At 46.5% G+C, this 13,538-nt stretch overlaps 1 long non-coding RNA gene across 10 annotated transcripts; it reads left to right on the top strand.

The window, feature by feature from the left end:
* Nucleotides 1-633: 633 nt before the first annotated feature.
* On the top strand, nucleotides 634-12,208 carry LOC104911744 (uncharacterized). Of its 10 annotated transcripts, XR_014884382.1 has the most exons (13): nucleotides 634-940; nucleotides 1,308-1,396; nucleotides 1,622-1,720; nucleotides 2,180-2,340; nucleotides 2,429-2,502; nucleotides 2,635-2,690; nucleotides 2,827-2,918; nucleotides 3,521-3,687; nucleotides 5,958-6,054; nucleotides 7,070-7,175; nucleotides 7,580-7,913; nucleotides 8,704-8,757; nucleotides 11,074-12,208. It is a non-coding gene; the product is annotated as an uncharacterized LOC104911744 (long non-coding RNA). The 10 variants fall into 10 exon arrangements; XR_014884375.1 differs by having other exon boundaries at nucleotides 1,622-2,340; XR_014884379.1 differs by having other exon boundaries at nucleotides 1,308-1,720.
* Nucleotides 12,209-13,538: the final 1,330 nt, after the last annotated feature.

The raw sequence follows: 13,538 nt of genomic DNA, 5'->3' as shown, positions 1-13,538 counted from the left end.
CAACAAAACATACTATTTGCAAAGTCTTTACAGAGTACCCGTGTCCTTAACTGGAGATACCAGAAATCTCACCGGAAGCGTTCCTACCCATTTATGTGACACGTGAACATAACCCCGAGCAACACCGTACAGAACCGTTTGTAAAGCTCCTCATCATATTTCACTAGTAGGCAATTTTCTCGTGTGCATCGTTAACCCATTTGGGCATTTGTCACATTGCTACTCCCATATTTCCACTGCCGCCTTCAGTCACGCTTTCTCCGTCAGGTACAAAGTTTTTACATGTTTAACAAACTTTTTTTTTTTTTTTTTTTTTTTTGGACGAGGGGAGAGGGAAAGCGGAGCAGAGACAGCACGCAGAGGGGGGCTCTGGAAACTAGTAAGACTGGGGACGTTGTTTGGAAGGGTGTCGTGTGAGATGCAAAGCGATCCGTTTGAATTAGGCACAATTATTTAACTTATTAGTGAATCCCACAATGAGGTGAGGAGAAGCGCAAAACAAAGTGTAACTGAAAGTGCGGTTTAAGTCCCTAATTCAGTCCTAGAGCCCACGTGTCTAACTGTCAGAGTCCCCGGCCGGCCCTAACGAACCCCACCGGCGCTAACGAGGCAACGACTGCCAGGTGCCGCGGGGCCGCGGCCGCCCGGGCACAGCTGCGCCTCGTCCGCAGCGCGGGGCGGGTCCGCCCCAAAGCCTCTTAAGCTCCGCCGGAGGCCACTGAGAGCCACGAGGGAGTTCCCCGGGTTCATTGCTCGGGGAGGGGGGGTCGTAGTGGGCTCCGTTCCGTCGTTCGGTCCTTGCGCCGCTGGGGCTGGGAAGTACCGCGATGGGCTGCTTTTAAAAGGAGGCCTTGGGATTCTATGTAACGTTCTCTGTGTGTTGAGTCGTTTTGTTTCGGGCTGCAGTTAGATGTCTCTCGGTGAAGATCCGCCCGAACCGGTGAGTCGTTCTGGTGGCAACGGGACCGCGGAGACGGCCAGCGCTCGGGAGCCGTCCGGGTCCGTCCGTCCTCCGGCAGGAGGCCGCCGGGCTCTCGCCGCACTCCGTTCGGGGGCCGGCGCGGGGCCACCGCCGGGCTTCTCGGAGCCGGTGTAACATCGCAGCTCGGCTGCCGCTCGGTTTCCTGAGTCCTAGCGCGGTCCTGGGTTGCTCTCAGCCCCTCTGTGGGTTTCTAGTGGGGGCTTCGATTCCTTCGGATTTCATCGGTGGGAGCGAGCGGGATGGGGCCGTGTTCTTCCAGCCTTAGTGCTACTGGGAATAAGAAGCGACGCAAAGGGCTGCTGAAACAAGTTTTCTCCTTTTGCAGGCTGAGCGAAAGCTGCAGAGCCCGTCGTCATCCCGAACCGGTGAGATGGTGGAAGCGGTGAGTGGTTTCGGAGTCACTAGGTACACTAGGTAAGTTCTCTGTTGTCGGGGTTGCGTAGGGCCGCCACTCGGCCGTTTCTGTTTCTTTGAGATCAGCACGGCGCCGCCGCCGGGCTCCGCGTGGCCTTATTAGAAGGGCCGGCGCGGGGCGCCGCCGAACGACTTTGCGGGTGCTTCAGCCCCTTCTGCTTCCAGCGGTGGGAGCGAGCAGAATGGGACCGTGTATTTTCCCCTGCCCCTTATTTGTAACTTCAGGAGTGTGATCTCATTCCCATCACGGAGATGTGGCTGATCAGCTTGCACAACTGGAATGCTGTTGCAGACGGCTGCGTTCCTTATAGGAGAGACAGACAGGTGAGGTGGTGGAGTCTCTCTTTCAATGAGAGAACTGGATCATGCTGAGCCTCGCCTCCCTCCTCAGCAAGGTGATGGGACAGCTTGGTCGAGGTGACAGCTGTAAGTGATCTGATGAGGAAAAAAACTACTACAGAGTAGTCATGGTGGATTTGATGAGGGGGGGAAATGATGCTGGACCAAGCTGGCAGCCTTCTGTGTTGCTGTGACTGGTTAGATTAAGAGAAGGACAGTGGATGCTGTGGGGGGGAATATCAGTACTGTCAGTAAATTGCTCAAGTGCAGGAGTCTAGTTGATGGGGATGGGCTCATTCAGATACTGATGGGAGGCATGTGGCGGTAGAACATTCACAGGCTTGAACATCCAAAGTAAGAGTACTTTGGTGTGAGAGTGATAGGATAGGAGTGATAGGATAGGCTGCCCGAAGAGGTTAAGCAGTCCCCTTTTCTGGCGATCAGATTGCATCCAGATGCTTTCCTGAGTGACCTGCAGCAGGGAAGCAGCTTTAGCAAGGGAGTGGGACTGGATGCTGTTGCAGGGTGAGTGCCACAACGGAGCATTTAGCAGTGAGGATCTACTTGAGTATGGGAGTGGTTTCATCAGTGGTGGGATGAAGGAGGTGAGTAATGGGGGGGCAAGGGGGGGAGGGCCAGGGGCGTGAGCCCTGTGACCTGAGGGCTACCCAGTCCTACCCTGCACCCCCTCAGAAGCTGTTCATGGAGCTCTTACTGCAGGTTCAGGGCTGGAGCGGGGATCCTGCTGTGAGAGTCTGTGGAGTGAGGTAAGCGGTGTCCTTCTGTCCCTGACCTGTGTGTGCTGCTCCTGGGCTGGAGGTTTTGGCTGGAAGCAGGTGCCAGAAGACACAAGTCCTCCTTGTTTGAGGTGATGGTGTATCTTGATTATTTGATTTCAGCTCTAAAGGTCTGTAGCAGGCCTGCTCCTGGAGGAATGGAATTCCCTGAGCGAGAGGTGAGAAGAGCAGCCTGCAGGGCTCTGGCAACTGTTATCTGGGGGACCTTGGGGTCCTGGCGCGTTTCTTGTAGCGGGGTGGCCTGTTGTCTCGGTTGGTGAGGTCCAGTGTTGCCAAGGTGTTTTCATCCCTCAGGTCCTGGCGCAGCCGGTGTCCTGAGAGGAAGGTCCTCATCGTAGGCTGGGAGCTGTACTGCACGCGTGGAAGAAGCAGAGGAGATCGCCCAGGTAGGCACTGTTTGTAGTGGTGTGTTCCGGGGGTGGTCCTTGGGCAGATCGCCAGTCCCCTTGGTGGGTGTATGTTGCGTATTCCCTTGGCCCTGGAGCCCCTGTTCGGATCCCTTAGAGCGGGTGGCTTTTGATGCTGTGGAAGAGCGGTTCCTGCAGTTGCATGACTGCAGGTTGCGGAGAGAAATGGGGAACAAGAGTTCCAAGGTGAGGGGCAGGGAGAGGGTCCCCAGGGCTGTGCCTGCTGTAAGTCCTTTACGAAATGTGATGGAAAAACTGGAAGATAAATTCTAGAGCTAGGGATAAGTATAAACAGAAAATGATTAGATGTTGTGGTGCGTATGGCCTGACCAAGCAATTGCAGGGGGGGATGAGTACTTTGGCCAGAATAGGTGTCTGATGAGACCGCTGACAGAGTGAAGGGTATTGGCTCAGATCAGCCTCTTTAACAACCCACCTGAACTGAGCTCTGTAACTAGTGCTGATACCAAAAAGAAAAAGTTCTGCCGGCTTAAAGAATTGGATTGATGCAAAGGGGACGCTATAAATTCTTCTTTTCCTTAATCCATTAACCCCACTAACGCTTCTGCATATCCTCGTAGGGAAGTTCCAGTGTTATCAGGAGATACAGGATATGTGAACTCCCCACTTAATAGTGGAGAGGTGAGAAAAGGATGTCTTGAGAGGAAGGTCCTTGGGTTCCTTGGGCTGGGAGCTGTGCCGCACATGTGGAAGAAGCAGGGGAGACTTCCCCCCCTCCACCAACCAGGTAGGCACTACTTGTAGTGGTGTGTTTTAAAAGGGAAATCATTAACGAAAGATCCAATTGGATTAGCAGAGCAGTTGATCAATTCTTGGTCATCTTTAGCTTATAAAATACTGGGATTTAGTTTTACTGGGGATGCCTTAAGAGTAAGAGGCGTATAGGGATCAGGAATGATAGTTTCATTTTTTTGAGACTACTGGATTAAAATGGGAAGATAAAATAGTCCCAGTGCAATTGTTATATGTGCCAAAAGCAGGGACCAATTTATTGGGGAGAGATTTCTTAGTTAAACTAAGATTGCAGTTGAAAACTTAGAAACGGTTGTAAAGGCATCGATGAAATTAACAGCTGATGACAAAAAAATACTGCCAAAGGTGTGGGTAGGGGAAGGAAATAGATCTGTAGAAACGCTTTCTGGATCTGTGCTTTAGACTCAGACTTGATATCTTTTTCTCTTTGAGAAGACCCAGAAATGGGATGAAAGTAGCAATATGGGTAGGCTGTCTTACCCCGAGGGTTCAAGGAGTCACGTGATGTATTTGTACCAGGTCCTGGGGAAAATTTTGAAAAAGTTTAAGGTTGGAAAGGGGGGTAAAGCTGGTACAGTATGTGGATGATCTGCTGATTTGTGGAACAGAGGAGTCTAAAGTTAAAGACTGCAAGTAAACTCAGATTCTTGGTGAACAAGGGCTAAGGGTGTTTAAAAATAAACTGCAGTATGCGGAAAAAGTCAGATACCTTGGGTATGTGATTTGAGGGAGAACAGAACTAAGTCTGGAAGAACTCGAATTGTGCAGCTTCCTCTGCCCTGGACAAAGAGGGAGTTGTGAAAATTCCTAGGTTTAATTGAATACTGTAGATTATGAATAGAAGAACAGGTACAAAAAAAAAAACCAAGGAGATTCTATCTTAAACTATCAGAGGGAGAACCCAGCTTGTTAAAATGGAGAATAGAGAGAAAAGAATTAGTAGAAGTATTGAAATGGGACTTAATCACAGCACCTGTGCTAGGACTGCCTGCCTTAAAAGAACCTTTTTACTTTTTTGTAACTGTCAGTGTAGCTTTAGGAGTTCTAACACCAGAATGGTGAGGGGAGGGGAAGGGGAAAAACAAACATATTGCATACTTGTCTAAGCTATTAGAGCCTGTATCTTGAGGATGACCCGAAGGTATCCAGGTGGTAGTAGCAACTGCCTTATTGGTTGGAGAGAGTATGTGTGTACCCTCTGGGGGTGTGAGGAGCAAATGAACAGGGGAGGGAATCTGCTCCTTGACCTCTGAGAAATGCACGGTGCCAAACACTCTCCTGTGGAGTCGGAGTGGGCACGGAGTAATTGGCCCAACTTAGAGGGAGTTGCAGATCATATAAATTCTCCCCAAGTAAACTTGTATGGGGGAGGAAGAGGGGGAAAAACAATCACTTGCACAGTTCCAGGAGCTGCTCTCGGCGCTGTTGTAGAGATTTGTAGCGAACAGCATGTGGCAGAAACCCAAATTATTCCATCCTTGCAGGAAGCGGTTACATACTTGCAGGACCAATTAGAAGATATTAGGGGACAGTCCGAAAAGGACGGACACTTAGAAGCCCTCCTTCAGCAAGCCCTTAGAGAGCAGTTAGTATAGACTTTCCTCCAGGAGAAAATTTAGAGGCTGCGTGAGCCTAAAAAGACAAACTGGAAAACCTGGTGACCCTTCACTGCCCTCCGATAGAAACTGGGCATGCATATGAAGAGAGTGGAGGTGTGTACTCTGTTAGTATGGAGGAGATCCCCCTATTCTGCTACTGAGCTACCCAAATTAAGGAAGGATTTTGGTCGCATCCCTAGGAAATCAGAGACAGAGTACGTGTGGAAAGCCCCACTAACGGGGGGAGAATAGAGCCTGTCGATTGAAAAGGAATCTGAAGGTTACTGGGGACCTGGAGTACTTCTCACCACTGGCAACTGCTGTGCCCTGTGGTCCCTTACTCAAAGAGCTGCTTACTGGGATGATTCCTTGCCGGGACAGTTGATGTTGATTCATTTGGTGCGCATCAGTCCTGTCTGTTTAGCCCTCAGTGAGCCTGTGAGATACATACGGAAGGCTCAAGATGATCAGGGGAAATTGTATGAGATTAACCACCTGGATTTCACCTGCCTTCCAGCTTGTGTTCACTGGGGACTGGGAAAGTGGGGTTTCATTTTTTTGTTTTTGTTGTTTTCTTCTTCAGTTATGCTTTCTCTAACCTTGGTTCCTCTGGAACTGCAAAGTTCTCTCTCTCCTTGTTTTCCAGACGCTAACAAATGCAGATCCTGCTGCCGTGCCCCACGTGTTACCTTCATCACCCTGCTCCTTTTTCTGGGACCCCTGTGGTATTGTTGCTGTTTCAGGTATTTTTCTCATGGTGGTTTTTTTTTTTTTGTATGTGTTTATGCTGACCCTATTATATTCTATGGCTTGTCACGGTCCCACGCCCATATTGAGCATACTGGGCCGGTGGGACCGAAGTCTAATTCTAACAGAGGCTTAACCCTTTCAACCACAGTTAAGCCCAGTATTGAAATGTATTGAGGAAACGAATGGGGCCAGGATAATGCCGGCTGACTCCTGCGACTCTAAGGAGATGCAGGACAAAGACTGAAAATTGGGTGTCAGATGCAACAAGTGATCTAGGTGCATTGCAGCACCGCTGCAGTCTTCCCTGTGAGCACTGTGAATGTATTATGCCAATGGGGAAGAATTAATATAAAAGACGAGCGGTTATTGGTAGATGCGCTTGCCATAATTCAAAATAATGTCTTTACTGTAGAATGTGAAGGAAACACTTCACCCATTTAAATTTTAAAGGTGTTTTGGGACAATGCAATCAAATGTGAAAGATAACTTCAATCTTGGTGGCATATAGGTAATTTTACTTGCGATCCTGTCAGTAACTTGGCTACAGCTTTTGTCCTAACAATATGCAATGCCTTGTTATATACCATATACCTAATCATTGCGCAGGGACTGAATAACAATGGGGTTAAGGCCTGCTCATTAAAACATAGAGTATGTGCCCAACAGAATGGAAACAGATGGCAAACTGTTGCTGTTAGTTCACGTGTCGTATGGGAACAGCGAGGACTTATTTTTGAGAGTGATACCGCTGAGACTTAAGACACCTGTCTCGACTCCGAGCAAAATATTTCTCATTTTGAGAGGTATCGCAATGAGACCCCTGAAGTAGTGCTCTTCTGTATTGGAGAAGGGCGTGTGCCAGAGAACCTCTTACAGCTTTATACTGAAAGGTAATATTGTACATACAAGCAATCATTCAGATGTCTGTGTGAGTAACTTCGCTAACATTATGGGATGTGACTTTAAGTATTTAGTTCTGGTTACATAGTATCAATTGTTTTGTTCCAGTTATATGGTAATCCAAGACTTGCCACCTATCCCAATTGGAACGAATATGGCTGTGGTAAAGAAATTATTGCGACATGACAAGCTGTACCGACTGGTGGCATCCGAGGTAATAGAGAGTAACTTTTGTTACTGTTAACCGTGATACCGAAGAGAGCCTGTCCTGAAAAGGGTGAAGAAGGATGGAGAACACCATTGGGAAACGCTCCTCAGATAGTCACTAAAAGCACAATGAGTTTTTAATTATGTGCTTCACCCAGTTATGATCTTTTTAAGCCTAGCAGTGATGTAATGGTTTCCTGTAATCATATGTGAAAGTCTGGCACGTGATGAGGTGCCAGCTCAAATTACCTAGGAGTTTGAAAGTTGATCTAGGTATTAGATCATTTTTTCCAGCCTCTTGGTGATCTATGGGTAAGAGGAGTTCTGCTCTTTTGTGTGGTGTTTTTTTTTTTTTTTAACGCATGTCTTTCCCTTCTCCCCTCATTCATCTTAATATTTCTTTTTCTTGAGGCCATCATGTGACAGTAATAACAAGCTTAGCGCTGCCAGGTGGTATGATAAGGAGGAACGGTGCCTGGTCAGCGTCATCTGAGGCGTGACAAGTGAAGTTAATGGCTGACTACTGCGAGCATAGATATGCTGTTCCTCCTGATGAATGAAATGTGGGTACCCAGACAGCTACCTTCATGGACAGGATATGATGCTCCTGATAATTGGGGTAGTCAGTACTGAGGAAGAACGGATACCCTGTCTGCTGAAATGCAGCTGTGTAAGTCAAGGACATATTGCTGACCAACCTGCTGCCTCCCTGTGGACCAAGGAGAAGTTGGTGGATTCCCTGGTGGTGAGTATTCCTGCTTTTGTAAACTGTTTGCTAGATTTTCTTTCTTTAGTATTGCTACTTCCCCATGTCCCCTAGTAGCTTAGAACCTGTAATGCTGATGATGCTTTGATGTTAGATTCAGTATTTTGTGCTGGGATGAATCGTACAAGGGTCAAGAAATTGTTTTGTTTGATGTATATTAGAGTATGGGGAGTAGCAAGGTTAGTTTTGATGAGTATTATTATCAGTCATCAGGTTGGGTTAGTGAAGTTTTCTAACAGTGGAAGAGTTTCACAGGCTTTCATTAGGCACAGAAAGGGGAATTGTGAAATGTAGATTGTGTCTTTGGCAGTGGAGGTGACCAGTATTTATGTATGTAGCATAGGATAAGTTGAAATTGGGGTGCTCTGACCTATGTATAATTGACACAGGCAGTAGGTGAGAGTCTGGTATGGGATAGAAGTAGTTGAATCTGTCCTTGTATTGCTGTGACTAGTTTAGAGCATAAGCAAAGATGATGGGTTGATAACAGGCATTGTATAGAAGTGTACTAAAGAAATAGTGTTGGAAAACTGTGAGCCTGGGATGCTCTACCTGTGTTGATTTTTGGTTATATAATGGATTGGATTTCAGTGACTAGTTTTGTAAGTTCTTGGCAGGGGATGTGTGCCCATTAGGGCAATAATGAAAGAGCTGTTCTTTGTGGATCTTTGACTGGAAATTTTTTTTGTCTTGTTTCTCATGCAGTGAAGATTTGTTTGAGTTTGTAAGTGCCTTCATTGGTGTGATCTCTGCTGTATCTTGGTTTCAGCTCTGAATTTGTGCTTCTGGAGGAATTGGCAGTGCTGGATCTCCTTTAGTCAAGGTGTGTTTTTTTTGTCTCAGGTAGGTACTGTTTGTGGCTTTTGTGCTGGGGGGGGGAGAGGCACAGCTCACACCTTGTGTGAGCTGTGCCTCTCCCCCCCTGTAATGGGGCTGTTGGCTGGGGTTTGCACATCTCAGAGAGATTATATTTTTTTTTTTTTGGTGGGAGGGTGGGTGCAGGTCAGTAACGGAATTTTTTCTGCTCTGGGGCTGTGGCAGCCCTGGGAAGGGCTGAGGGGGGAACCCCTGGTGTTGACTCAGGGTCTCCCCCCTGAGTGGGGTGGTGGGGGGAGCCCCTGGTGTTGACTGGGGGTCTCCCCCCTGAGTGGGGTGGTGGGGGGAGCCCCTGGTGTTGACTGGGGGTCTCCCCCCTGAGTGGGGTTCTCTTTCCTGGATCCTGGAGTGGCTCTTGTGGTGATGCTCCTGGTCCTGGGAGTAGGAGATAGGTTCTGTGTCTGGCTGAAGGAGGAAACAGCTTATTTCAAGCCTTAACTAAAACCTGTTTGAAATTGTCTCTGTGACATGAGAGGATACTTGCTCTGTTCAGTAATTCAATGTGCCTGAAAGGTTGTTTAGGGATTTTCCTCCTAAGGGGGTTTGGTTAAGTGGCTGGAGGTGAAGTGCTTCTGTGGTGTGTGTCTTTGTATATGTCCTATGTATGCTATGCATGGTTTATAGTATTGGCAAGCTAAGTAGACTGAAGTAGTAAGGAAGGATAAAAGCTGCTGCTCTGCTCTGTAACTTTTTGCCATTTCCTCCTGGGGGGAAAAAAATCAGTCTAATAGAGAAATACAAAATGAAAATGCTTGTGAGCTTCTTTTCAGATATCTCTGAGGCCATCTTGACTATTTTTAATATAAGTAAATGCAGAAAACTCTGTGTGGGTAAGGTTTTACTTGGTGTTTAAGAGCACGCCTCCTGTAAAGTACACCCAATTGAATCCCTAGACAGGCAGCTTAAAAACTAAAAATCTTAAATGTAAACAGTGAAAAGCTAGGTCTGCCTCTTTGAGGAGTCTACTCAATTTAGCAAGAGGAGATCTAGATACAATGCCACTCTTCTCATTTCAAAACATGCCCTCAAAGTACTGGTAACTAAGTTTGCTTTTGCAAGGTGAGGTGGGAAGTGGGAGATCATTGATCATTTGCTTTTTTTTTTTTTTAGAAAAACTATTGGCTTGAGAAGGCTTTCTGTTTCTACTGCAAGTGCAAATGCTCTGCAGTGTGTGCAGGAACTGGGATGCCTATGGTATCTGGGCTAAAATGGAATGGTTAGGCTCGGCCAGCTCAAGTTTTTGTGGTGAAGTGGATACCTGTCTGTTTCTGACTTAAAACAACAGTAAATTCTTGCTTACCGCCAGAAAAAAGGGTGTGCTGTCTTTCTGTGCCTGGGCCCCTTGATGCTTATGTTATTTATCTTGGGGGAACAGAAAAAGGGAGAACAATGATTGCTTCACCTGTTGGCTATTTGGCACTGCATGCTCTGCAAAAGAGAAGAAGGGAGACTTAAATCAGTAACATTTTTTAGAAGTTATCTACTGCAAAAGTGCAGTGTGTTGGATTTGCTTTACACACAGAATAAAACTGCCCTCTGCATTGCCGATGTTTGTATCACTGTGGTTCTATATTTGGATATACAAGTTTCTTGAATTCAGGAGAGCTTCCTGAGCTCAAAGGTGGGTCCGCTGTCCGACAGCAGAGTGGCAGTGACTGTCTTGCAGAAGGAACCTCTGCTTTCTTTATTTTAGAGGTTTTTTTGTGAACTTACCTTTAGTTGCTTGCTAGGTAACCTGAGCTAGTGCTTCTCAGCAAAACAGTTGAATCTCGGTAAGTTAGTTCCTGTGGACCTTTGTCCCAAGCTGAAAGTGAACTCCAATGCAAATAGCAAAAACACTGTGTTCTGCATTGAGCTTATTAACAAAAGAAATAAAACAGCGGTGAGGTTCTGCCTCTGTGTTAAGTGTGCGTAGTATATTGTGTTTTTCTGTAAGTCTGCAATTACTTGGCTTCGCACTTAATGAATGATAAATAGCAGCAGAATTGTAAGTGCAACATGTAGATAATTCAGGATAGAAAATGCAGTTTGAGTTAAATACGATACCGGTTTCCTAATGACTTGACTTCCACAGAGTTTCAGTAAGTTAGGTTACTTTACTCACAAGTTCAAGGCGATGGTGGCAGGTTCCCGATGTGTTGTTCCTCGTGCTAAGCAGAATGGAGAACTTGTTTTCCCACAGAGATGTCTAAAAAGTAGATTACTGAGCTGAGAAGTTTATGAAGAAGCAAGTACTAACTCAAGTGTCTCTTTTACTTTACAGAATGACAAAGCATCCAACATCGGAAGGGTCCCCCGCCTCCTAGCCCTACGTGGCACCTGTCTGGGCTTCAGCTGCCCAAGCGGCAGCAGAGTGCTTTTTGAACTCTGGTGCCCCTGGGCTGTTGCTGCTGCCCTGGGAAAGCCTGTTCCAGTACTTCAGCCCCTCTTTCGGACAAGCTGCATTACTTAATAGCCCACCCTTTCAGAAGGGCTGAAAGCATTGTTATTGGAGATTGCCCTCTATTCTTGGTAACTTGTCTTCATGTTTCCGTTCACCTTAGTGGTGAGGCAAGGTATGTGGTTTGTACAGAAACGTATGCTATCTTTTGCATATGCATTCCAAATGGTTGATTTTTCACAATTTAAAAACACCAATCAGATGAGCGCTGCGCTGAGTTCACTGCAGCTACGTACCTGTTGTCTGGCATGGAATCAAGACTGGAATCTTTAGAATAAACTGCAACCCACCAATATAGGCAAGAGGCGGCCTGTGCACTAGCTGCAATGAGAAAATTAGAAGTACGATAATAGGTTCCACCTCGTGACTAAAGATGCACTCCCAGTAAAATCAAATAGAGATATCTTTGTGATAATTTATCTGGGTCATCTCGTCTTTACTAAATAACACTCCTGACTCAACATCAGGCTCTTCCCTCCCACCCCACTGCTAGCTACAGGGGAAAAGAAGCTGCAGCCTTCTTTCAGCTAGTTGGAGGGGAGGGAGTTAGAGCCCTTCCTCGAATGCTTTCTGAGCGCTTCCTTTCTTTTGTTTTATGCTGCCTTGCCCAGAGCCGCACGCAGCACTCGCAAGGCTGCGGAGCGGGATGATCCCTTCCTTTGCTCAGCTGGTAGCGTCAGGCCTGGTGCACCCAGCCCTCCTCGACTGCCACTGTATGCTTCTGAATCGAACTTGCTGTCAACTACGGCCCTTGGATTCCTTTCTGCTGGGCAGCTCTCTGGCCTCGTCCCTGTCTGTATACCTAACTGAGGTTGCCCAGTCCCAGGTGCTTGCTTTTGACAAACTTCAGGTGGTGGGTGATCAAACAGCCTGCCGCTGCAGAGCCTTTCTAAGCCTGAGCAGACTGCGGCTCCTTCTAATTTAGTGTAATTGGCAAACATAATAAAAACAATTTTGACTCCTGCGTCCTGATCATTTGTACAAATACCACAGATAACTGCCTGTGACAGAAAGCTCTGGCATCTGACTGGTGCCTGTCTCCCTGCCTCACAATCTCACTTATTCACACAAGTGCTCCGAGCCTTTTTCATATGGGGCTGAGTCACCGCTTAGCTGTTTGTTTGAAAAGGTACAAATAGGGAAGGCTGTTTACCGACACGGGCTGCGGCTTCTACATCCCCTCACCTTTTAGGAATTTTCCTTACCTACTCAAAGACATAATACGGGCTTGGAACCCAACCGTGAGTAAATATGTCCCCCTTCTGTAACAAGCGTTCTCTCAAGTGGGAGGGGTGGCTCCGAGTGGCGATAAACTGTCAGGAACATTTAAAAAAACAGAAGATGCAGCAATTACCGTCACTGTTAGACAGTTGAAGGTAACGGATGCATCCCTCTAATAGAGGAATGAAATAAGATCTGTCTTAAATCAGTTGTGAACTCATAGCTACCATTATTATTTTCTCCCGCCCAAAATTAGATATTTTTAACTGCTACAATCCAAGTCATTTTACAGTTCACCTTATTAGCAGGTATTATCCTGCCGTTATTATCCAGAATGGCTGAGCGAGATGTACAGTTTGCAGCTATAAAGCCTAAAACCACCAAAAAACCCTCTAATGGCCCAAAATGTTCAGAACAGAGCTTCCGACATACATACACCAGTCTCTTTAACTTCTTTCCTTAAAAACGCAAGTATAAACTCTCCTTACCCTGACTTTAGCTACAGGCCCAGGCTATATGAGTATATTCCTCCATCGGTGAAGAGAAGAGAGGATTTCCTTTCTTTTTACCTTTCATGACAGATCAGAAACAAAACCCTCAATACTTAATTCATGTAAGCTTATCAACAACAAATGGCATTTGACCACGAACAGTTTCAATAATTTGACGTTTGTTCTGTCCTCGTCACGCGAGGAAGCTCTAATCGTCTCTAGTTTCTATGCTTACACGTGGCAAGTCATCTCCCTTCTGCATCAGCTCAGGTTACCAAGCCGAGAAGGTAAATTCCTCTCCAACGTCAAACTAAGGGGATTTTATTCTTGAAAAGTAATACAAATTAAACAAAACCATATAAGGACAACAGGAGTTCTCAAAAACTTTCTCACTCAATTTAGTCTTTCTCAGCAATTCATAGGTTCGTAAGTAGTCGACACGTCAAGAAACAGCAGTAGAAGGAAGAAAATTAAGGAAAAAGCAAAGTAAGATTTCATCTTCGTAACTGCACCGGGACCGGCTCGATGAGAAGACGCCACAAAAAGAAGAACGCTCACCCGTCTCTGAAAATCTAG

This window comes from Meleagris gallopavo, chromosome 7 (assembly GCF_905368555.1).
Source record: "Meleagris gallopavo chromosome 7, MGAL_WU_HG_1.1, whole genome shotgun sequence".
Classification (NCBI taxonomy): Eukaryota; Metazoa; Chordata; class Aves; order Galliformes; family Phasianidae; genus Meleagris; species Meleagris gallopavo.
The sequence above is the reverse complement of the archived record's forward strand: the minus strand, read 5'-3'. Positions and strand labels throughout refer to the sequence as shown.